The following is a 26,949-nucleotide window of genomic DNA, read 5'->3' on the forward strand; positions in this document are numbered from 1 at the left end:
CTCATGCACGGGCTGTGTGGCTTTGCTCTGGGGGACCCCTTTGCTTTTCTCTTCTGCAAAACGGTGATCATACCGGGGGCTGATATTTATTGAACTCTTAAGGTGCGCCAGGTACTGCTCTGTATGCTTTGCAATTATTTCCCTTTTAATTCTCGCAGCAGCGAGGCTGAGGCTTCCTGAGGTGAAGCGACTCAGCCAAGACGGAGAACCAGCGGGGCTGACCCCGGCGTTGAAGGCTAAGCCTGACTTTGAGGTCATGCTGTGTCAGAGTGGCCAGCAGGGGTCGCTCAAACTCGATGTGTGGAGATGGGTTTCACCATGTGTCCTGGTGACGTTCACGTTTTCCCAGGTGTAGTGGAAAGTTCTAGTCACAATGTTTTCAGAATAGTGGAGTGGCTATGCTCACAGACACTGTAGCCAGTCAGCCTGCCTGCGTTTAAATCCTGTTCTACTACTGACTAGCTGTGTGACCTTGGACAAGTAACTTGACCTCTCTGTGCTTTGCTTTCCTCATCTGCAAAATGTGGCTAATCACAATAATACCTAGCTCATAGGGTTATTACGAGGAATACAAGAATTAGTGCTTGTAAAGTGTTTAGAGCAGTGCCTTGCATATAGAAAGCGTGATGTGTTTGTTAAAATACTTAATTCTCCTTCATAAGTAAACATGCAATTCCAGGAACTGAATCTAGGAGATATTGTGTTTCATGTTAGCTTAGTCTGGTGGGTTTTTGTGGCCTCATAATCTTGAGTGCAGGGGCTGTGATTTTAATAATAAATGGAATGATTAGGGTGTTGCCGGACTGGAAAGAGGGGGGATTCTACATCCTGTGACCCATTGCACCTCATTTTATTTAGCAATTAACAAGAACAAATTCACAATTAAGAGTGAAAATTAAAATGTAGGGTGTGCTTTTTGTTAATGAGAATTTTCTCATTTGGAAAAAGAATGTTGTGCCTTGATTTAGTTCTTGTGAAAAGCTGTGTCCCACCCACCCCGCACCTTGGCAGAGGGCCCTTCATGGGTTTATAACAGTGGGTCCTTCAGGTGAGGGCCAGCTACCTAGGGGAGGGGACTCAAGGAGCTGATTGGTGCAGGCCTAGGAGGAAGCGTTAGCTTGTGCTCTAGCCTGGAAAACAAAAATCAGAGCTGGATAAAGGACAATCTTGAGAAAATTGAGTGAAGTCCGATTAGGAGCCAGTAAGCAAAGGAAAGCTTGCACATGCCTTCAAGGGCTTCGAAAACTGCCCCAGGCCAGAAAGATGCTTTGGGCAAAATTAAGAAGTCAGATCAGACTTAGACTTTTGCAGAGAAAGGTTATTTCCACGTTAGTGCCTCTGTTTTCCTTGTCGTGGCCACACCCATTCTCAGGTGGCTCCCAGCCCGGCTCAGGACGCCGCCCAGTGACTCCTGGAGCTGGTCCCTGGCCGCCATCCTGAGCCCTGGCCCGGTGGCTGGGTCTCAGCCCTTCCCATCCTGCTCACTCCCGCCCACAGCCGGCCGGGGTCTGCTAGACCCGCAATAGATTGAGTGTGATGCCTGAGTTCTGCTTGGCGACCAAGCACGGCTTGTTTTTATAACGGAAAGGCAAAAAGAGGTGGGACAGGGGGTCACGGAGCCCTTGCCCAGAGAGGAGGGCTCGCTCATGAGTGGAAAAGGGATGCGGAACGTGTCACCTGGTGGATGAGCCAAAATTATTAAAAAGGCTCATCCAGAGGCTGACGGTGAACATGTTTTAAGAGCTCTGTCAGGTGCACCCATGTTTTATTACTAACCCTTCCAACAATGCATCACCTCTCTTCTGTAGAGAAGAAAACTAAGGCACAGGGGCTCAGGGTCGATCTTCCTTGACCTCTGTGGACCTGGGATGCGTCTGTATGTGCTGAACAACAGGACGTGAGGTTAGTGAGGTTTACAGAAGGGGTGGGGGCCAGATGAGAAAGGGAGCAATGGATATTAATAATATTAATTAATGACATAATGTTAATAATGGCATTAAGTATTAATTAATTATTAATAATTAATAGCAGCTACCATTTATTGGGAGAGTCTCACACACAAAGGACGGTGTCAATCTCCTTCTGGGCATCATCTTTTTTGACCATCATATCAACTCTGTGAAGTTGGTGGAAATGATCCCCAAATAAAAATTTTCTATTTATGGGACGATGAACTTTAAATCATGGACTGACAGATCGGTGTTTATTTCTTTACTTTTTTACCAGTTACTGAGCACCTGGTATAGCCAGGCCTCAGTACCCGAGGGCTGAGGGGCTCAATTCAGTTAGGAAGATGGCTCTAGAAGCCAAGAGTAAAGGTTGCGATGGGGACGAGTCTTGTTTCCTACGGGGAGAGTGCAGAGGAGAGAGACTCTGCTGAGACCAGCACTTCTACTTAGAGAGGGCCTGTAAGCTATTGAAAATACTGATAATTATCACAAACCCATATGTGCCAAGTTCTTTATATATGTTATCTTAGTTAGTTCTCACTATGGCCTTGCAAAGGAGATACAATCTTGACTGAACAAAAGAGGAAACTGAGGCACAGAAAGGAGGCTGATGTGGGCAAGAGGCAGAGCTAAGGTTTGGACTCGTTGACCCCAAAACTTTGTCTTCCACAGGACCCTCAGTTGCCTCCCAAGCTTCCCTGTCCTTGTGCTGAGAAGGCTGCTCCTGAAGCAAGACTTTTGGGTGTATGGGCCCTGGCTTTCCCTTCCCGGGTGAGATGTGGCCAGGCTGTGGCCCCGGTGGAGGACACTCAGAGATACCTCAGAGCCTCACTGCAGTTCTCAGCTGGTGCTCGGGCCTGGGGGCTTGTTAGCTGAGCTTGTGCTCTGTGGGCGAGTGAAATGGACTCATGGGCCAATATCATGATAACATATTTTGGTCGGCCACAGCAGTAGAATGCTGTGGAAGGGATGGTGTGTCAGCCATGGCCTCAAGAGGCCCCACACACTGCTTCTCTTTCTCAGAACCTGCCACTGTCGTGTTTACAAGCCCGATTAGCTTGCCAGAGAATAGCAGACGCGAGGCCCAGTCTCTCTTATCACCCCAGCCAAATACCAGCCCCTCCCAGAAATAGAGCTCCCCGTAACCCGCAGAGGATGCTGACACAGGAGTGAGCTGAAACCAGAAGAATCTCCCAGCTGAGCCCAGCACATGTCGCCAACCTGTAGAACCCTGCGCTAAATTAATGGTCATTGTTTTAAGCTACTAGGTTTTGAGGCAGCTTGTTATACAACAAAATCTACCTGATACACTGAGCTTCAGGTCATGCCCATTTGTCCCAGAACCGAGTGGTGAGACTGGAGGGGCAGATGGGGGCTGAATTAGAGCCACAGTTCCCCTTCCTCATTGTTCCATGAAAGTGCATTTCTACGGTTTGTCACAGACGCCTGAAACCGGAGTTTTATTTCTGAACATCTCCACGGAAGAAATGAACCACCATTGAGAGCTGCAATCTGGTCTCAGCCCTGACACCAACTTGCCACGTGGTTTTCACCGATTCCCTCAACCCATATGGGCTGCCGTTTCTCACGTACTTACGAATATGAGACTGACACATATCCTTTGTAAGACCTCTCCCAGCTCTAGGGTTCTGTGATTCTGCGATGCATCCTTAGGATGGTGTGGGTCCTGTCCACATTTGATGTGCAGTTTATTCTGGACCACTGGAGTATACCAAATGACGAGATGGATTTTTTTTTAACCATCCACATAGAAAGAAACAGACCATAAACTGGCTAGTGCCACTAAAAGAAAATCCCTTTACTGACAATAAAGCAAAAAATGTCTTAACTATAAAAGTACAGGTTTGGAAAGGAAATGCTTCAGTTTCCTGACTAATAAGAGTATGCATTATTCAAGCTAGAGGGTTTTACAGGCTTTTTGTTGAAATTTACAAAACCACATTGCTTTTGGCTTTTCTCCTAAAGGCAGAAAAGGGTTTGGTTGGGCTGACTGTAGGAGCTCCATAAAATGTGTTCATTTATTCAGCCAGTATTTCCTATGAGCCAGACACTGTCTTCCTTCTGGGAGTGTGGACCTGAACAAGACAGCCAAGTCCCAACCCTCAAAGAGCTGACGTTTTAGTGGCAGAAGCAGATCCACAGCCAAGCATTAGTGTCCTTTAGCGATTAGCACTATGAAGAAAAAATGTATTTGTTAAAGGAGAGATTAACACTGGACACATTTTCCCTGGAAAGGAAACACATTTACAGCCTTCATACCTTCCCACCTTCCCCTGCAGTTTCTCATTCATTCTCAAATGCAGTTGTTGGAGCTGGGAGGGCGTCTGCATTCACCATCTCACCATTCGCCATCTCACAGGTATCCCTAATCAGGAAGAAAACCCAAGGGTAGGAGAAGAGGGAAGAAAATTACTCTTGACAGCCCCAATTTGGGGGATAGGCTGTACGTGAGGCTGGCGTCTGGGGCTCCACTGTGGCTTCCTAGAGCAGCATCATCATCGAGGAACAAGCCCTGCACTGGGACTTGAGGGCCTGGGCTCTGGTTCCATCTCAGGACTGGATTCTGGGTGTTATTTTGGACACATCTAACACTCTCTGTGTCTCAGTCTGTCTAACAGGGAGAATACTACTACTACGTACCTCTCCTTGTTGTTGGAAGATCAGATGACATGACATAAACAAAAGCATTTTGTTAAAGTTATTTTCCACCTGGACTGTATGTTCCCCGAGGGCAGGGGCCATGTCTTATTCATCTTATTTCCACAGGGCTTGGCATATATCAAGTGTTCAATAAATGATGGTTGAGTGAATGAATGAACCAGAGAATAAATTAGCAAAAGAATGAAACTGAATCCTGTGGGCCTCTATTTCTTCATTTTGCAAATCAGGGCTCTCATGTATAGTTATGCAGGTTGTGCACTGCACAAGGAAGAGGGGGTGGGAGAAGACTAAAACCCAGATTCCCCACCTGGCAAGTCATGTGCCTGGTGCAGAGGGGGGTGCCTTTTCTAATTTTCCCAAAAGCATCTTATGGGCCAGCAATGGCTCTGTTTAAAATAAAAGAGGTGATTAAAAAACAAGACCCAACAATATGCTGCCTCCAGGAAACACATCTCAGCTCTAAAGACAAACACAGGCTCAGAGTGAAAGGATGGAAGACAATACTCCAAGCTAATGGCAAACAAAAGAAAGCAGGTGTTGCCATACTCATATCAGACAAAGCAGACTTCAAGATAAAACAGGTAATGAGAGACAAAGAGGGGCAGTATGTAATGATAAAAGGGACACTCCACCAAGAAGACATATCACTTATAAATATATAGGCACCCAACACAGGAGCACCAAAGTACGTAAAGCAACTATTAACAAACCTAAAAGGAGATATTAACAACAACACAGTAATAGTATGGGATCTTAACACCGCACTTTCGTCAATGGATAGATCATCCAGACAGAAAATCAATAAGGAAATAATGGACTTATATGAAAAACTTGACAAGATGGACTTAATAGATGTATATAGAACACTCCATCCAAACATAGCAGATTACACATTCTTCTCAAGCATGCATGGAACATTCTCAAGAATAGACCATATGTTGGAAAACAAGGCATGCTTATATAAATTTAAGAAGATTGAAATCATAACAAGCATCTTTTCCAACCATAACGCCATGAAGCTAGAAATCAACTACAAGAAAAAAACTGGGAAAGTGACAAAGTTGTGGAGACTCAACAACATGCTACTAAACAACCAATGGATCATTGATGAAATTAAAGGAGAAATCAAATCATATCTGGAGACAAACGAAAATGAAAATACACCATACCAACTCATATGGGATGTAGCAAAAGTGGTCCTGAGAGGGAAACTCATAGCAATACAGGCCCACCTTAACAAACAAGAAAAAGCTCAAATAAGCAACCTCAAACTACACCTAACAGTGTTAGAAAAAGAAGAACAAACAAAGCCTAAAGTCAGCAGAAGGAGGGAAATAATAAAAATCAGAGCAGAAATGAATGAAATTGAAATTAAAAATACAGTAGAAAGGATCAATGAAACAAAGTGCTGGTTCTTTGAGAAGATAAACAAAATTGGCAAACCCTTAGCCAGTCACCAAGAAAAAAAGAGAGACGTTTCAAATAAAATTAGAAATGAAAAAGGAGAAATTACAATGGATACCACAGAAATACAAAAGACTATACAAAAAATATAAGAGAATACTATGAAAAACTATATGCCAACAAATTGGACAATCTAGAAGAAATGGATAAATTCTTAGACTCATACAACCTCCCAAAACTGAATCAAGAAGAAATAGAGAACCTGAATAGACCAATCGCAAGTAAAGAGATTGAAACAGTAATCAAGAACCTCCCAAAAGATAAAAGTCCAGGACCAGAGGGCTTTTCTGGAGAATTTTACCAACATTCAAAGATTTAATACCTATCCTTCTCAAACTATTCCAAAAAATAGAGGAAGATGGAACACTTCCCAACACATTCTATGAGGCCAACATCACCCTGATACCAAAGCCAGGCAAAGACAATACTAAGAAGGAAAACTACAGACCAATATCCCTCATGAACATCGATGCAAAAATCCTCAACAAAATATTGGCACACCGAATACAGCAATACATTAAAAAGATCATACACTATGATCAAGTGAGATTTATACCAGGGACACAGGGATGGTTCAACATCTGCAAATCAATCAGTGTGATACACCACATTAACAAAATAAGGAAGAAAACCATATGATCATCTCAATAGATGCAGAGAAGGCTTTTGACAAGATCCAACATCCATTTATGATAAAAACTCTCAACAAAATGGGTATAGAAGGAAAGTACCATAACATAATAAAGGCCATATATGACAAACCCACAGCCAACATCATACTCAATGGGGAAAAACTAAAAGCCATCCATCTGAAAACAGGGACAACCAATGGATCATTGGTTGACAAGGGTGCCCACTCTCACCACTCTTATTCAACACAGTACTGGAGGTTCTGGCCAGAGCAATTAGGCAAGAAAAAGAAGTAAAAGGAATCCAAATAGGCAATGAAGACGTGAAACTCTTGCTCTTTGCAGATGACATGATCTTATATATATAAAACCCTAAAGAATCCATTGGAAAACTATTAGAAATTATTAACAACTACAGCAAAGTGGCAGGGTACAAAATCAACTTACAGAAATCAGTTGCATTTCTATATACCAACAACAAACTAACAGAAAGAGAACTCAAGAAGACAATCCCATTTACAAGTGCAACAAAAAGAATAAAATATCTAGGAGTAAATTTAACCAAGGAAGTGAAAGACTTATACAATGAAAACTATAAGACATCATTGAGCAAAATCAATGATGACATAAAGAAATGGAAAAATATTCCATGCACTTGAATTGGAAGAATAAATATAGTTAAAATGTCCATACTAGCTAAAGCAATCTACAGATTCAATGCCATCTCAATCAGAATCCCAATGACATTCTTCACGGAAATAGAACAAAGAATACTAACATTCATATGGGGCAACAAAAGACCCCGAATAGCTAAAACAATCCTGAGAAAAAAGAACAAAGCTGGAGGCATCACAATCCCTGACTTCAAAACCAACTACAAAGCGATAGTAATTAAAACAGCATGGTACTGGTACAAAAACAGACACACAGATCAATGGAACAGCATTGAAAGCCCAGAAATAAAACCTCACATCTACAGGCAGCTAATCTTTGACAAAGGAGCTAAGGACATACAGTGGAAAAAGGAAAGTCTCTTCAATAAATGGTGCTGGGAAAACTGGACAGCCCAAGAGAATGGAAGAGAACGGAAGTAGACCATCTGCTTTCACCATACACAAAAATTAACTCAAAATGGATCAAAGACCTGAAGGTGAGACCTGAGACTATAAAAGTCCTGGAGGAAAATATAGGTAGTACACTATTCTTCATCGACCATAAAGGGGTCTTGTCAAATTTCGTGTCTACTCAGACAAGGGAAACAAAAGAAAAAATAAACAAGTGGGACTTCATCAGATTAAAGAGCTTCTACAAGGCAAATGAAACCAAGATCAAAATGAATTGGCAACCCACAAGCTGGGAAAAAATATTTGCAAACCATATATCTGACAAGGGATTAATCTCCATAATACATAAAGAACTCACGCAATTGAACAACAAGAAAACAAACAACCCGATCAAAAAATGGGCAGAGGAAATGAACAGACACTTCTCCAAAGAAGACATACAGATGGCCAATAGGCACACGAAAAGATGCTCAACATCACTAATCCTCAGGGAAATGCAAATCAAAACCACACTAAGATATCATCTTACACCCATCAGAATGGCTATAATCACCACAACAAAAAACAACAAATGCTGGAGAGGCTGTGGAGAAATGGGAACACTAATTCACTGCTGGTGGGAAGGCAAACTGGTGCAGCCTCTATGGAAAACGGTATGGAGATTCCTCAAAAAATTAAAAATAGAGATGCCCTATGATCCAGCCATCCCACTACTGGGTATCTACCCAACGAACCTGAAATCAACAATCCAAAGAGGCTTATGCACCCCTGTGTTCATTGCAGCATTATTCACTATAGCCATGAAGTGGAAGCAACCCAAGTGTCCCTTGACTCATGACTGGATAAAGAAGATGTGGCATATATATACAATGGAATACTACTTAGCCATAAAAAAGACAAAATCGTCCCATTTGCAACAACATGGATGGACCTGGAGGGTATTACGTTAAGTGAAATAAGCCAGAAAGAGAAAGGCAAGCACTGCATTATTTCACTCATATGTGGAAGATAAACCAACATACGCACAGATAGAACAGTTTGGTGGTTACCAGGGGCTAGGGGGGTGGGAGGATGGGCACAAGGCGTGAAGGGATGCATTTATATGGTGACTGGCAAACAATAATTTACAACAAAAATTTCACAAAAAAAATAAAAATAAAACAAGATAAAAGAGGTGGACTCTATTGCCTCCCAGAGACTGATTTAATCATTATGGGCTGAAACCACAGAAGCTGTATTTTTCAGAAAATCCCCAGATGACTCAGATTTTCCTCCTGGTTTGGGTACTGTGGATTGGTGCTATTTCAAGGCCCTTCCTGCTTTAATAGGAGGTGATTTTGAATTACATTTCATATTTCTTCAATTTATTATTTTTGAGTATTTCATGTTTAAATTCTCTTTGTTAATGAGTACATGAGCTGCCACCTCATGATGTCCTTACTCCCTTCCCACCATCTGTTTCCAGTAGGGAGTAGCAGTTGGAGTTTGTGGAATATGTGTTCCCCATTCATCAATCAGGAAATTCCATGCCAAGCTAATAAAAAATTTTTTTCCCTGGATTCCTCTTCTCAACCTCCAGCACTTGTGTTTTTCTTGACTCCATCAGCAACATCAGGTCAAACAAAAAAAGCCGAGTTTTTAGACAAGACAGAGCTGCCAAGACAAAAGCCTGGTGATGGAACTTACCAGGCTCTAATTTAAGGTGTCTGCCTGCATTTCTTTCTCACCCTCGGCATCAGCCAGAGTCCAGTCGGGAGAGTGGAAAGGAGTAAGGAGAACTCTAGAGAAGATCCTCCGACTGCAGGAGAGTGAAGGAGGCGACATGCTGAGAAGGGGGACCCCCTCCCCAAGCTGAGATTCACACTGCGTTGAAGGAGGTGTGGCGGCAGTCTGCTGTGTCGGGCGGTCTCTGGGCCCGCCCCCGCCTGCTCTACGGTTGCTAGGCAAGCAGGAAACACTCCTTCCCGGTGCAGGTGGACTGAGGTTGGGAGCTGGCTGCTGGGGCCTGTGACTCACTGGAAACCCAATGGGGGTGTCGCTGAAACTCGGTGGGGATGAGTGCCACTAGCCGTCCCCCTAACACACTGCTAGCAACAGCTCTTGGAACCAGAAGAACCAATTGGAAAAGCGTGGGAACAGCAAGAGAAGCCCCTTCTTCCTGCAGTGTCTCTCTAGCGCCCTCTACTGACAAAGTTTAGCATCATCATCTTCAAAAGAAATACTTTCGCAGAGCCAGCAGTGAAAGATGGATTTAAAGCTGAAAGGCAATAAATTGATAGCTGGCATACTCTTGTAGAGTACGTTGTTCTTAATAATTTCTGTACCATTCTACTTGGCACAGGTTTGACACTTAGTAGATATAAAATTAATGTTAACTGAATGACTGAAAGGATGCATGAATGAATGAATGACAGGGTTTGCTTTTTTCTGGTAGCTGTGTTGGAGAATCCAATTTACCGCTGGTTTAAACTTTATCTACAGGATAGAAGATGGCAGTTTTTACTCGCTCCAACCCCACTTTCTTACTAAATTTAAAATTAATTGAATTATTCTATCTTCCCAACTTTCATATAACTGATCGATTTGATAAAAATCCATTAGAGAATTGAGAAATTCAGTGGAAAAAATTAATTAAACTAGTTTGAATCGATCAATTGATTAATTTCCCCAGTTGCGCATTGATCTGATAGCCAAGAAAACACAAGACTAGTTATCTGGTTTAAAGACCAGAATATTAACCAAAGTATTACTGGCCAATGACCCAAATCCAACAAAATTGTCGCCCAGAAGGCTAAGAACATTGATAATATGAAAATCAGAATTAATTCTGACTTAGGTGTCAAATGGTTACTTGCTGATGGCAGTGTGGTAAGTTAGCAGTAACCAGGGACTTGGTTACACTGTAATTTAACACGAGGATGTATGGTGAAAAGATAATTGGATTGGGATTGAGTAAAAGTTTTATGTGGGCTCCTTACTAATGTGGACAAGTCACGTGGCCTTTCTGGGCCTCCCTCTCCTCTGAACATGCAAGAAAAACCGTACACTTCACTTTGGGGAAGAGTAAACATAATATGAATGTTCTAGTGTTTGGAAATTTAAAGCACTACACAAATTTGAGGCTCTTCTTATTAGTTCATAGTTACAAAATGGGAATTTTGGGGTTGCTTCAATTTTCTTAGGTTTCCAGAAGATTCTGAGTGCATCTGAGGCGCTGACACTGTACTTCTATTTGAAGCCCAGTGGAAAGGATTTTGGATTTAGGATCATTCACGTTGCATCTCCCTCAAATACTCAGTGCCTTTGCACATGCAGATCCCTCTACCTGGAATTCTTTCCTCTCATCTCTGCCTCCATAACTCCAACTTATCCTATTGGCTCCATCATCACTTCCCGACACCCCGGACTGGTCAGCTCTCCCTGTTACACGCTCTTACGTACCACACCTCTCCTACGTAGTACTTCCTGCTATGGGTATTTTACATTTTATTGTGATTTTTTGATTAATGTCTGTCTCCAGGCTGTAAGCTCCACTATGGCCGGGACCACTTCTGCTTTTCCCGCAATGACATTTTTGGTAGGCGTTTAAAGATTATTTGTTGGAGAAATGAATGCGTGGATGAATGAATGAACATATTATCCAGAGTTGACTAGAGCCTACTGGGTTTTGATGCGTTGGCCACATTTTGAAAGAAATGGCAATGCCTGGCTTTCTGGGGCTACAGCAAGAACACAGGGATAGACACGATTCACCGGCGTGTCCTCAGCGTCCAGCACAATCTTTGGCATACAGTAGGAGCTCAGTAAATGTTTGTTGAATGAGTTAATTTTGGAGCCAGAAGTCTGGGGCTTGAGTTTTGTCTCTAAAATTTACAGGCTCAGCAAACTTGGTGAAGACATTTAACCCTGCTATACATTACAGCAAAAACAGGCTCGGAGGCCAGCATTCCTGGGTCCAAATCCCCCCTTACTAGATATTTGACAAGCTTTTTAACATCACTATGCAAAAGTCTGCTTATATACAAAAATGAAGGTAGTACCAATATTCCAAGATTATTTCAAGTATTAAATGAGAAAAACTACTCAAAAGGCCTTGCCTAAGACAGCACGTATTAGATATCAATAAACATTTGTCACAGTCCTTTTCTCTCTCTCAGTCTCCATAACGTGGGAATAACATTACCTGTTTCAGAATCATTGCATCTCAAATAAGATTGGGTACGTTAAACACTTTGTAACCTGAGGTACAAGACTCTCCTTCATCCCCAGGCTGCAAGAGAAAAATATGTGCAGAATTGACATTAGCCACCAGGTGGCACTGTGGTAATAGCTTTGATTTCAGAGTTTCTGCTTGACAAAACAGCACCTTAGTGTACCTTTTATATTGAAGTTTTGAGGGGAGAAAAATGGGTCGCATTTTAGAGGGAAGTATTGCTCGATAATGGAGTAATGTCTGTTGTAAATGATATTTTAATGTCCAGGTTCTTACTCTGGAGAATCAGGAAGGAAAATTTTTAAACATTCCTTTAGATTCTTAATTTGGAAACATAAGAACCACCAAACTCAGGTAAGTGAGGGATAAAAGCTTTTATTTGCTTTATTACAACATGATTTTATCACAATTTACAACAGTTTTTCCCCTTGGAGATGCATTTTGTTTCCTCAAGAATTCTGGTAACTTATGCTGATAGGTTTTTTTTTTCCCTTCATTTTTAAAAAGAAATGTTTACTTTAGTTGACAAATATTTCCTGAGTACCTACTGTTTGCCGTACACTGTTCTGGGCTACTGAAATAAGGCCATTAACAGAGAAGACAAAGCTCCATATCCCTAAGGGAGACCTGTTATCAACCAGTATAAAAATGAACAAATTAGGGAATTTCAGGTGGGTGATGGACGAAGGGTGACTGAGGTGTGTGTGTTGGGGGCTACTTCAGATAGGGTGGTCAGGGAGGGCTTTTTCAAGCTGGAGGTGTTTGATCTACAACCAGAATGATTAGAAGAACCTGCCCTGGCAGATGCCTAGAGGAAGAGCATCCCAGGCGGACGGAAAAGGCAGTGCAAAGGCCCTGCGATGGGAACCAGCTCGCCGTGTTCAAGGTGAGCATCTGTAAATCAATACTACAGGCACACCTCGTTTTATTGCGCCTTGCTTTATTGCTCTTCACAGACACTGCGTTTTTTACAAATTGAAGGTTTGTGGCCACCCTGTGTTGAGCAAGTCTCTCGGTGCAATTTTTCCAGCAGCATTTTCTCACTTTTTTAGCAATAAAGTATTTTTTAATTAAGTTATGTTACATTGTTTTTTAGACATAATGCTATTGCACACTTAATAGACTACAGTATAGAGTAAACATAACTTCTTTATGCACTGGGAAAGCAAAAAATTCATGTGACTCACTTTATTGTGATATTTGCTTTATTGTGGTGGTCTGGAACCGAACCTGAAATATCTCTGAGGTATGCCCCTACTGCAGTGATCTACTGCTGCATAACTAACTGTCCCCAAACTTGATGTTTTAAACAATCTATTTATTTTGCTGACAACGTCGTCAGTGTTGGGAATTTGGGAAAGGCTCAGCTGGACGGTTTGTTTTGATCCACTTGGCACCAGTGAGGGCAGTGAGGCTGGAAGATTCACCTTCAAGATGGTTCTTCACTCACATGTCAACGGCCTGATGCTGCCTGGACTCTTCTCTACGTGGTTTCTCATCCTCAGAGCCTCTCTGTGGCTTGGGCTTCTCAGCACGATGGTCTCAGGGTGTTTGTCCTTCTTACTTGGCTGTTGGCTTCCAAGAGACCTGGGTGGGAGCTGCCCCAGAAGTTACTACTAGGCGTGGCATCACTTCTGCCCAATTGTACTGGTCAAAGACGCCGGCCCTCTTTCTTCAAGGGGAAAATAAATAGACCCTGCCTCTTGATGGAAGGAATGTTAAAGAATTTATGGCCATCTTCAATTTGCAACAGATCCTTAAAACGTAGACAGAAATTCCCTGTAAATGGCTAGGGGCCAGACTTCCACAGCCCAACACAGTGGATCTGGTTTCTCTGTAGCTTGCTGATCAGTCAACAGCTTTGGAGAGTTTGCCTTGGGGTCCAGGCCTGTAGCTAGGAAGGTCTGCACCGAACAAATCCGCTCTGTCCGCTGTCAACCTTGAGCGTGGTCATCAGCACTGAAGTAAGTGTGTAGGAGATTTCTCAAGTTCTGATTGTGGATCTGTGGCTTGGGGGTTGGGATGGAAAACATGAAGCAAAATGCCAGCTTCTGTGTGTGGATTTTCCTATGCGGGTAGTTCTGGGATAATCCTAGAGAAATCGGAGCAAAGGGCGACATGTGATTACAGTTCAGACGCTAAGAGTGTTTGACCTTGAAATAGTCCGTGAAACTGCTATAGCTTTATATTGTGATACAGTCGGGAGAATGTTTGGTTTATTAGATTTGTCCCCTTAAGAAAGATAATGGAGCCAGTTGGAGTTAGAGTCCTTCTCTTCTGACTGAGTCATAAGAGAAAAGCAGCACAGGTTGGTGGGCTCCTCCATTTCTGCCATAGCAGCCTTTGGGGAGAAGGAGAGAGGCCAATGGGAACTGAGAGTTTTCTCTGATGGACAGGAGATTTGGGGGCAGGCGGGGTGAAGATAAAACAAGCCGACCCCGATAGACTTAAGCTGGCCCAGAGTGTGTTCTACATCAGTGTGGCGATCGATAGAGCAAATCATTTTTGTATTGACACACGTCCCAAATCTCCTGTTTGCCTAATGATGGCGGCTGGCTTCCCTCAAGATGCCACTGAACTGAAAAATGTTTGCTTAATGATGGCGGCTGCTAAGTCAAGATAAAATTGAACCTAAAAAAACATCAACAGAGTTTACATTCACAGTCCTCACGTGTTTCCCCAGGTGACTGTTCCTGTCTTTGAGTGCCCTTTTGATGTACCGAGACTCCAAAATGATCCTGTTAAGTGAGCAGCAATTTCTGTTCCTAATTGATATGTCAGCAAAGGCAGAGTTTCCAGTTTCCTGTTCATTCTTGGATATCAGAGGGATGCTAACAAATCTCTCATCGTTCTATTGTTTCATCTGGAGCAGCATTTTTATTATTCATTATTATGAGTTGCAATGTTAAAATGGATGGATTTACCTGGATGAAGATTCTCGTGGCAGCTCTGACAATTAACTGGGCAAGTCCACTTGTGGTCATCTTGTGATTGAAATAGAACTTGGTAGTCCCAATCCCACACTCAGATGCTATCTCTGCATACAGACCAGTTGTCTGGGTTTAATAAGACTTGTTTTTGGAGAGCTTGACTTGAATGCAAAAAACAATTGAATTAATCATGTATCTCTTGGCTCTTGTTTTCTATAAATAAGGGGAGACTGCATCAAAGGTTGCTCTTCTGAAATCGAATCTGGGGGTTGGACTTTATCTTAGCCCAATGTCTAGCTGCCTGTGGGACCAAATGGAGTTGTAACTAGCATTTGCAACGGCTCTTGTCTCTTTCTTGCTCACACAAATACCTGTTCCTTAAAAGTAACCCCCAACATTTTGCAGGGTCTTGGCAAGGAATTTTCATGAACTCATGAATAAATCGCATCACTTGTGTGGTCAGGGGCTTCCTGGGATTTTCTATTTCTTTTGTCTTCTGCTGTGGTTGCTGATATGTCCATGACGGGCTACGGTCTCTTGTGGGGCCAGCTTTGCTGTTTCTGCAGCCATCTCTCTCTTCCTCTGCAGCCCGGCCTGGGGGCTTCCTCGGTTCCCTAACTGGGTGCTGTGCTTCTGGGAAGTGAGGAGAAAGCTGCTTTCCTCTTTCTGCATCAAACTCGGCACCCAAGAAGGGACCACCACTCTATTGCTTGTACCCCAAAGGGTTGCCAGAGTGAATCAGCTCTTTCAGTTTTTTTTTTTTTTTCGTGAGGAAGATCAGCCCTGAGCTAACATCCGTGCTAATCCTCCTCTTTTTTTTTGCTGAGGAAGACGGACTCTGAGCTAACATCTATTGCCAATCCTCCTCCTTTTTTTCCCCAAAGCCCCAGTAGATAGTTGTATGTCATAGCTGCACATCCTTCTGGTTGCTGTATGTGGGACGCGGCCTCAGCATGGCCGGAGAAGCGGTGCGTCGGTGCGCACCCGGGATCCGAACCCGGGCCGCCAGTAGCGGAGCGCGTGCACTCAACCGCTAAGCCACGGGCCGGCCCCAGCTCTTTCGGTTTTAATTACCGCTCTCCCTCTGCATGGCGTCAAGCTGTGCGTCCATGGGGCTGAATTCAGGACCAATCAGAGAGAGAGACAGCCTGCTCCTTTGGGACACAGCCTTCTTCTCTGACTGCTAGACTTTGGGCCTGGGTCAAACCTGCGTGTCTGGTGTACAGGAACGGGCAAAAGGCCATAAAGTCAGACAGACGTGGGGCCAGCTCCCAGCTCTGTCACCTACCAGCTGTGTGACCTGGGGCGAGTCACTCAACATTTCTGAGCCTCAGTTTTCTCCTTCTCCAGAGGGAATAATGATGAGATAACATACTCAGAGAACCTGAGGACAAAGACTGCAGTTCCTGGCACAGAGCTCCTAGAACCCTTGGAATTTCCTTAGCGATGGGAGTGTCTTTTGTATGCTAATGAAGTGACTCATGGAGGGTCCCTGGGGAGCTTTAGGATGGGAGATGTTGCCAGAAAAAACAACCAGATGATGAGAGAGTGGGAACTTACAGCCTGACCCCCTGACCTCCAGGGAGGGGAGAGGGTCTGAAGATTGAGTTCAGTTACCATTGGCCGATGATTTAATCAATCATCTCTACATAAAGAGACTTTGATTAAAAAACGCTGGAATGTTGAGGATTGAGGGAGCTTCCAGGTTGGTGAACACTTTCCTGTGCCAGGAGGGTGGTGCACCCCAGCTCCAAGGGGGCAGAGGCTCCTGCGCTCGGGACCCTTCCAGACCTCACCCCGTGTACCTCTTCATCTGGCTGTTCATTTGTGTCGTTTATAATACACTGTAAGAGTAAGTATTGCACTTTCCTGGGTTCTGTGAGTTGTTCTAACAAATTATTGAACCTCAGGAGGGGTCCTGGGAGCCCCTGAAGTTGTAGTCAGTGGGGTAGAAGTGAGGGTAGTCTGGGGACCCCATTGGCAGCTGGTGTCTGAAGTGGGGGCAGTCTTGTGGGACTGAGACCTTACCCTGTGCGGTCTGTGTTAACTCCGGTAGTTACTGTCAGGATTGAATTAAATTGTAGGACACCTCGTTTGTGTCAGAGCATTGGAGAATTGGTGCAGGAATGATGTATTTGATGTCAGGAAAAACCAAACAGAGCCTAGTGAGGTACCGAGTTCACAGTAAGGACCTAGGAAATAGGAGCTCATATTATTATAATGCCGTTGCTGTTTTGTTATAAAATAAAAACAATACTAACCAAAAACTTATATAGTGCTTGCTATGTGCAAGTGGTTCATTTAACTCATTTTGCTCCTTATAACAACTCCAAAAGTTAGATACTATCATTAGTCCCATTTAACAGATGAGGAAACCGAGGCACAGAGAGGCTCAAGCACTTGCCCAAGCTCACATAGCTAATAAGTGGCAGGGTTCAAGTCCAGGCAGACTGCTACCTGAGCCTGTGCTCCTCGTCTTTACAGTATGTTGTTGGAATTGGTCTTATTATTATTACTGCAGTTTGTTCAGGGAGGCCTAAGTAGCCAAAAGGATTAGTCAGGGATGGGAGCTCCTCAGGGAAAAATGGTTGCATGTTAAAATAGTCAGATGTGTTTGTTCTCGAAGTAGGTACTAGGCTTGAAGGGTATAATAGCTTATATAGGACTTGGATTATTAATACCTTTTTTCTCCAAAGGAATTTCTATCATCCTAGTGTGAAATGTAGAAGTGTGAGTGCCTGTATGCTGTTGGATGTGCGGATATGCTTGGGTTTAATTGACTTGTCTTGAGAAAGATCAACCACTTGAGAGCAAAGTGTCCATGTTGAGCCTGTTACAACTGCAAACTCCACTCTACGGTCAGCTCTGTGCGTGCAGAGCAAATGATAAATGGGCCTGTTGCTGTCTCCTCCTTGGCTAGGCTCAAAGGACACCTGGCACTCTGGTGTTATCCTGCAGGTGGGGGGAGGAAGGGCCGTGTCGGGAGCACTACTAGCAGCCAGTGTAAAACGCACACCCATTTGTCGTAGCAGACCCAGCAAGTTGCCAGACCTGCACAGATCTGTAAACAAAAGGTCATTTGAAAGCAAGACCTTTTGGAGCAAATGGGCATCACCAACAAGTGATGTCTTTTTTTTTTGTTAAAGCCTGCTATAACCTTTATAGGGCTACCATTTAATCACACTCTATGAACCGATGATATTACTTAATCCTCATAAAAACCCTAAAAACCAGGATGACTAGGCATCCGGGTTTGCCTGTTGTCCTGATACAAGTATTGAAAGCGTCCCTTTTCACATCCCAAAGTGCCTCAGGTTGGGCAATAAATTATATGGTCACCCAAGATATTATGTTCATCTTATGGAAGAGGAAACAGGCACAGAGAAGGTAAATGATTCACTCAAAGTCACACAGCAGGTAGGTGACGGAGCTGGATTCTAACTCAGGTCAGTCTGTCTCCAATATCCAAGCCCTCCCTGCCAGAGTCGTCTGCTTCTCAGTACAGAGACATGAGCACATCTGCCCCACGACGAGTTCCCCTGGGGGGCCTAGACACTCCCTGGAGTGATTTACCATTTTCTGGGACACTTTTGTAGCTCCTCTTTTGGAGTAATTTTTTAATTTTTAGACTAACATTTTTTTTAAGAACATTTGTATTGTTAGTAAATCTGAGTCCTCTGAGGATAGATTTCATTTTGGGAAATACCCTAAACATTTTCAGAGCCAAGTCCTGTGAATAAGGTGGGACATTTTGCTGGGGGCCACCATCTTGGAGCCCAATCAAAGGCTTAGTCTGATTGAGTGAATTGTTTATTTGTTTGCTTGTTTGGCTGGTGAGATTGGCTTTGGAAAAAATTCTCAGAGGGTCATTCTGCAGGTATTTTGAACAGTGACAGTGTCAACTGAATGGGTTTAATTTCCCAAAGTAAATTATTTTTTTTTTGTCTCATTCTGTCACGCCTGGTAGATGTGACATATTGTGTCTGGTCTCCTGTAGCTAAGCACGTTTAGCTTGGAATGAGTGGATGAGCTTGCCTAGGCAGTTGAAATTTCTGGCCTTAGATGAAAAAATAAATCAATCCTTTTCCCAGAACTCAGGTTTCTATTAGCCAAATTCCCAAGCCTTCGTGTCCCATCAAGTGAATTCCAGTAGAAGTCATTGTCCTACATTTTAAAAATCAAAAGTCCAAGTAACCTATGTTTGCAGTACTTAATACTTGTCTTCCAACTTATGGTAATATTTTGGATGGCTTTATCTTTTAAAAATAATCATACATTTTTAATTGCACTTTTAAATTTATAAAGCAATATCAATTACTTTTTTTTCCCTTATTTATGTTAAAAACAACCAGTGGAATAAAGTGAGTCAGGTGTTATCTCCCCATGTTACAAGTGAAGGAAGGGAAGCTCTGAGATTGTGTCTTGTCTATGGTGATGTAAGTATACGTGACAGTGTCTGGACTTGAGGATGCCCGGGGCACCTAGTTCCTGGCTAGTTCCCTTCCTACTGGAGTATACTTCCTTTCTCTTGATTGCTTTGTTCTCAGAGATTATTGACCCTTTTAAGTCTGTATTAGTTTTCTATGGCTGCTGTAACAAAATGCAAAGTGGTGGCTTAAAACCACAAAAATTTATTCTCGTACAATTCTAGAGGGCAGAAATTTGAACTAACTCTTATGGGGCTAAATCGAGGTGTCAGATGGGCCACGCTCCCTCTGAAGGCTCTAGAGAAGAGTCCATTTTCTTGCCTTTTCCGGTTTCTAGAGCTGCATTCATTGAATTTCTTGGCTCCTGGCCCCTTCCTCTGTCTTCAAGGCCAGCTGAGTAGCATCTACAAATCTCTCTTTCTCTGTTTCATCTTCACATGGTCTTCTCCTCCGTGGTAAATCTTCCTCTGATTCCCTTTTATAAGGGTACGTTTAAAACCCAACTGGATAAGCCAGGATAATCTCTTCATTTCAGGGTTCTTAACTTATCACATCTGCAAAGTCCTTTTATTTTCTTCTTCTTCTTCTTCTGCCATATACGGTACATTCACAGGTTCTAGGGATTAGAATGGAGATATCTTTGGGGGTCATGATTCAGCCTGCCACTGTCCACCCTTTGGCCTTCAAAGATTCACATCCACCCCACATGCACAATGCATTCGCCCCATTTCAACATCCTCCTAAGTCTCAACCCATTACAATGTCAACTCTAGTCCAAAATCTCCTCTAAATATCATCAGCTCAAAAGTCTCAAAATTCATCATCTAAATCAAGTATGGGTGAAGCTCTTGGTATGATTCATCATGAGGAAAATTTTGTCTCCCTCTGTGGACCTGTGAAACTAGAGAACATGTTATTTACTTCCAAAATACAGTGATGGGACAGGCATAGGATAACAGTCATAGAAATTTCTATTCCGAAAAGGAGAAAATGGAGGGCTGGCCCCGTGGCTTAGCGGTTAAGTGCACGAGCTCTGCTGCTGGTGGCCCGGGTTCGGATCCTGGGCGCGCACCAACGCACTGCTTCTCTGGCCATGCTGAGGCCGCGTCCCACATACAGCAACTAGAAAGATGTGCAGCTATGACATACAACTATCTACTGGGGCTTTGGGGGAAAAAAAAATAAATAAAATGTTAAAAAAAAAAAAAAAAGGAGAGAATGGAAGGAAGAAAGGAGTCATTGATCCTAAGCGATTTCAAAATCCAGCAGGACAAATTCCATTAGGTTTCCAGGCCTGGAAATAATCCTCTGCGGCTTGTGACTCTGCCCCTTCAGCCAGAGGCTCCACCCTGGGACTCCTTCGTCCTTTTTTTTGAAGTAGTATATGTTTGTGGCTGAATAGTTTTATAAGCCTGTAGTTTTAGTTAAGTTTAGTAGTAATATTTAATAATGTTTAGTTTTAGTTAGTTTTAGCCTGTCATTAATAGTTTTCTTGCCTATAGAATTTTAAGAGTCCTATAACGTTCCTTTCTTTTGTCCTCTCTCTGTCCATTTCAGTCCAAACTGGCAGTGTTTTTGCTAATATAACATTCTCAAAAATCTTGAGGCTCTCCAGTCTTTGTCATATGGGTTTCATGCCATTAACCAACAGGATTCTCCATAGATATTTCCTGGATAATCTCACCTCTATTCCAGTCTTCTGCTGAGATGGTTGAGGGGATCCATGAGTCCCATGCCTAATCAATTTGGCACTAGCCAAAGGTTGTCCAGCCACATTCTTGAGAGCATGATTTCCTGACAGTGAATATCTTATCTCCTAATTTTAGCATCTTTGGTAATCTGGATAGGCTGTTAATTTCCCAAGTCATTAAGTCCTGATTCTTTTTTGCTTAATGGTTCTTCCTTCATTTTATCTCTTTCCTTTCACATTTTAAGTAGCAAAAAGAAACCAGGCCATACCTTTGCTACTTTGCTTGGAGATCTCTTCAGCTAAATATTCAAGTTCGTAACATAGAAGTTTTGTTTTCCACACAATTGTAGGACACAATTCAGTGTAGCATTCTGCCCCTGTATAACAAGGGCTGCCTTTGTCCAGTTTTCAATAATATGTTCCTCACTCCCTTCTGAGACCTCACCAACAGTGCCTTTAGTGTTCATGTTCCTACCAATAGCCTGTTTAATGTAATCTTTGCTTTTTCTATCATGCCTCTTCCAAAATTCTTCCAGCCTCTACCCGTTACCCAATTCCAAAGCCACTTCTGTGTTTTTAGGAATTTATTACAGCGGGTACCAAAATCTGTAATAGTTTCCAATTGCTGCTGTAACTAATTACCACACTCTTGGTGGCTTAAGATAAACTTGTTCTCTCATAGTTCTGGAGGACAGTAGTCTTCCCTAAATTTCACTGGGCCAAAACCAAGGGCTGCACTCTCTCTGGAGCTCAAGGGGAGAATTCACTCCTTGCCTCTTCCAGCATCTGATGGCTACTGGCATTTCTTGGCTCCTAGCTGCATCACTCCAATCTTTGCCTCCATTGTCACATTGTATTCCCCTCTTCTGTGTGTGTATGTCAAATCTCCCTCTGCCTCCTTCCTGTAAGGATATATTTGATGGCATTTAGGGCCCAGCCGGATGATCCAGCATAATCTTCCATCTCAGGATCCTTAACTTAATCCATCTGCACATTCCTTTTTCCTTATATAAGGTAACAGTCACAGGTTACAGGGATTAAGGCGTGGCTATGTCTTGGGGGCATTATTCAGCCCATGGGAAATTTATTTTCTATATCTGATCTTGCCATGGTCACATGTTATCTAGGAAGATTCATTGTGCAGCAGTGTAGTCTACACAAATTAGGTTTCTGTTGCCTCAGAATATCTTGCTTCACTCCCCAAGCCTCTTGTGGTGACAGACCCTCGCTCCAGTCACAGAGTAGGCCAGGCTGGATCAGTCATAGATCCTCATGCCCCCTGACCACTGTGGTGAGTGCATGATCCAAGCCAGCCAATCAGAATCCTTCCCTGAGATTTTCAAATTGAACCAAGAGAGAGAAATTCTGTAGGGAGAGGAGACTAGAGCTACCTTTCTCCACCATGTGGTGAAAACAGAGGGAATCTCCTTGCCAATTTCTCTTTTTCACTCCTGAAATACATAAAATTCTCAGCAAGAAAAGTCCATTCCTCAAAGATACACAGGCCTGGCTTCATGCCTAGGTGCAAGAAAGTCAGCAGGGGAAGATGGCAGTCTTGATGTGTCTGGGCCCATTGAGAATCTTTGAATTTTTCAAGAGGTTATTCTGGGACATTAAATAATCAATAAATCACCTTGGTACATATATTTTCCTTCATAGCTACAGAACACATACCTTAAATTCTGATTAAACCTAGCATTTATTGATTTCTGCTTCCTCCTGAAACCCATTAAAATGATGAAAAAGGAATTAAAAAGTTATAAACCTACATAAACAAAGAGCATAGGAGAGTAAACAAGAGCAAATTAAAGATGTCAACAAATGTTTAGAAGATGGAAAGCAGATGGACATATGGCACTTGGATTGGCAGAGCAGGAAAGCTGGAACTAAGGGCCTGGATAGTGGAATTCCAACAAGAAGCAAGCCAACTTTTGCCACAGAATCCTAGAGAGACTTGAGATTGGAGCCTGTAGATACCTCTAAAGACAAACATGAACAATAAGTTCAGTAGAGGATAGCTGTTGTATTTATGGCTATTATCTTTTGAGTAGCTTTTCTATATTTAGAGAAATCTTAAGTTATGAATCTTGCTTCTCCAATCTGAACTCTAATTCTCAGCTTCTCCTATAGCTAGTCCACAGGCAAGTGACCTGGCTGTGCCAATCAGACACATTCATATAGAATTTTAATTAAGAAGTACGCTGAGGAAAGAGGATCTGTGAGCATTTTTGTTTTTGTTTTGTTTTTTGTGAGGAAGATTGGCCCTGAGCTAACATCTGTGCCAATCTTCCTATATTTTGTATATGGGATACTACCACAGCATGGCTTGTCAAGCAGTGTGTAGGTCTGTGCCCGGGATCTGAACCCACAAACACCGGGCTGCCAAAGTGGAGTGCGTGAACTTAACTACTACGCCACCGGGCCGGCCCTGTGTTTTTGTTTTTGAAGCAGAAGACTCAGGCTTTTAATGGGAGCAGTCAACCAGTGGTTGTAAGGACAAATTTCTTATATAGAATGGGCATTGGTGGGGGTGGTGGTGGGAGCAATGATAATCTGCTTTAGTGCTCAGTAGGGTAGCAGGGTCTGTGAAGGTTTCCTCATCAGGCCTGTTCTGTGGGGTCGTTTTGACCATAGTTCTAGAAGATTAGCATGGAGCTTGGTTCTTCAGCCCTCCCAAGAATTCAACGAACTACCCACCAGTTAATAAACTCCTTTCCCATTTAAACTGCCACAGTCCATTTCTATTGATTGCAATGAAAACAAAAAAGCAAAAAACAAACCAAAAAAATACCCTATTAGTACTGCATGTGTAATAGACAATTTTATTCCCAGATGCCCTTTCCCACTCCAAACAACCAGATAATGGATCCTCCCCCAGGCGTCTAGAGAAAGGAAATTTGTCTCTGGAGAAACTCAATCAGAGGGGGCCCAGACTGAGGACATCAGGAGCAATAGAGAGCAGTCTTCAGACATTAAAATGAAATAAGGGAAGAGACACCTCAATCTAATCCTCTTCCTCTCTTCAATTCCCAGAACATAGGCAGCCGGGTACATACTCCCCAGGCATAGATGGGAGGAATTTTCTTGGGAGTAATTGACCACTCCAAGGGAAAAGATCTCCAATGAATTAGACAAATTTCTACCCAGTTGCCTTCCAATAAAGCCCTGCCTACTCACAGAGAACTGCCAATCAGCTTTTAATTGCATCTCTTAAATATCAATGGATGTGTAGGAATCACCAGACTTTTGAGGAAAGCTTCTACTCTCAAATGAGAAAGACCAAAGCAAATACTGAGAGGAAATGAACTTGATGAATACACTGATGGTGAAGTGAGCAGAAGGCAACTTAATTAAAAATTTTATAATTAATATTTTCAGAAAGAAAAGAGAAGATATTTCATTAATGAAAAAATACAATACTATTTTTAAAAAGGACTAGAGAACAAAGAGCTCTTAGAAATTAAAAATATTATAGCAGAAATGAAGAAAATCAATAGAAGGTTGGAAGTTAATGTTGAGAGAATCTCCTAGAAAGTAGAACGAAAAACAAAGACATGGATAGCAGGAGAGAGATGATGAGAAAATCAGAGAATCAATACAGTAGGTGCAACAACCAATCAAGAAAGACACAAAAGATGAAGAATTAAAAAAAAAAATCATATATATATTGAGAACTGAAGAACTTGAATATCCAGATTGAAAAGACTCACTGTACTCAACACATGAGTCTACATCAAGGCACATTACTATGGAATTTCAGAGCACCAGGGATAAAAAGAGAAGATGCTAAAAGTTTCCAGAGAAGAGAAAACAGGTCACACATCAAAGGATCAGGAATCACAATGAGATCCAACTTCTCAGCAGTAAACTTAGAAGCAAGAAGTCAAGGGTACAATGTCTTCAAAGCTCAGCAATGGTTTCTCACGTAGACATTCGTATGCCTCCAAACTGTCAATCAAATGTGCAGGTAGAATGCGGATGTTTGAGGTCTCGAAACATTTACATCCAGGGAGCTCCTGGATGATTTGCTCTAACAAGCAAGAAGAAACATCATAAAAGAAAATGTAAGATTCTGGAGACAGGGGATCCAACTCTGAGAAATAGTAAAGGAATTCCTAGGATAATAATGAAGGGTTTTCCTAGCATGACATCTATTTAGGAGCCTCAGTGAACAGCAAGACAGAGGTCTTTTGCTAAAAACAAAAAACAAAAAGTCCCACAAAACTTCAAAGGGAAAATGCAGTACTGATAGATTCCCTAAGGAGTTGGACCTTTTTGAAAAGGGTTTTATAATTCCATCAGAGAATCTGAGCAAAACTGGTGTTAATTAGAGAACTAAGTAGATGAAAAATAAAGGCAATCACTAACTTTAGGGAAAACAAAATTTTGCAAAGTAAAGAAAATGCAATCGAAGTATACTATTGCTTTCATTTGTGAATTATAATTATATAGTAATAATTTAAACAGTAACTATTGATAAAACCTACATTATGATAAAGCTGTATTATGAAGACTGTAGAGGTGAAATATATGTGGGGATGGTGGGAGCATAGAGTGTAAGAGTGCTAAAACTTACTTTTTTCATAGAGGGAAATCAGTATATAATCCTTAAAATAATCAATTAAAGAATAAAAATACAAGTATAAAAACATAAAGATAAATGCTGGAAAAGGGAGCTAAAAGAGTTGAAAATGCTTGGCTCTGGACTTAAGGGTAGAGCGGGAGACTGCTCTTTTGCATTATAAGCCTTATAGGATTATTTGTTTTTAAAACTTTGAACATACCTTACTTTTATCAAGTATTTTTATAAAATTTAAAACCAGCCAAACCTTGGAAAAAATTCTTAGATCAATAGGAACTCTCACATTCTGTCGTTGGGAATGTAAATTAGTGCAATCCCTTTGGAAAACTGTTTGGCAGTATCTACTAAAGCTGACTCTACACATACCGTATAATATAGCAGTTCACTCGCAACAGAAATGTGTACAGTTGTGCACCAAAAGACCTACAAGCATGTCCACAGCAGCATTGTTCGTGACAGCTGGGGACTGGAAAGAACAAAGTGTAGATCCACAGTACAACAGATATTGCATGGTAATACAAGGGAGTGTGCTATAGTAATACAAATGAACTACATTACATGCAGTAAAATGGATGAATCTCACAGACATTGTGTTGAACAAAAGAAGTCAAGCACCAAAGAGCACATGCTACATGATTCCATTTACATAAAGTTCAAAACCAGGCAAAACTAACCTATGATGATAGAAATTAGGATACTGATTGCTTTTGGGGAAGAGGTGGGGGAAGATAGAGACTAGGAGGGGTGTGAAGGGGCTTCGAGTTCTTGATTTGGTTGCTGGGAACATGAGAATGTTCACTTTGTGAAACTTCATCAAGCAATATGCTACTGGTTACAGTCTTCTGTATATATAATATGTTAAAGTTAAGTGAATAACCTTTAAAAATATTTCTTAAATAAAACACTCAAACTCCTGTAAGAGCAGCTCAGCCCAAGAAGAGGTGCCCATCTGGACCAGAGAATCTGCTATTCTGGAAAATTAGGAAATTGTCTGCTAACTTATGAAAATACATCTAGAAAAATCTCAGCAAGTTGGATATGGTTATTTCTTGGTTCTTGCCTTTTTACTCCAATTTAAGGAGTTTTGGGGTTTGTCCTTTCTGTGTATACTCTACTTGAAGCTGCTTCAGTTTTTTTTTTTTTCCCATGATTAATGTTGATTTTGAAACTATTTGAAACATTGCAATGACCATAATATCTTCCTTCTGCTTCCTGGATGGCCTACTCATGATTTTAGGTGCAGTTCTGTTCAAAAGACAACGAAAGCAGAAAGTGGGAGGAGTAAGACTGTCTGGTCTTTGCATGCATTGACTGGGTTT

Source organism: Diceros bicornis, chromosome 2 (assembly GCF_020826845.1).
Source record: "Diceros bicornis minor isolate mBicDic1 chromosome 2, mDicBic1.mat.cur, whole genome shotgun sequence".
NCBI classification, from domain to species: Eukaryota; Metazoa; Chordata; class Mammalia; order Perissodactyla; family Rhinocerotidae; genus Diceros; species Diceros bicornis.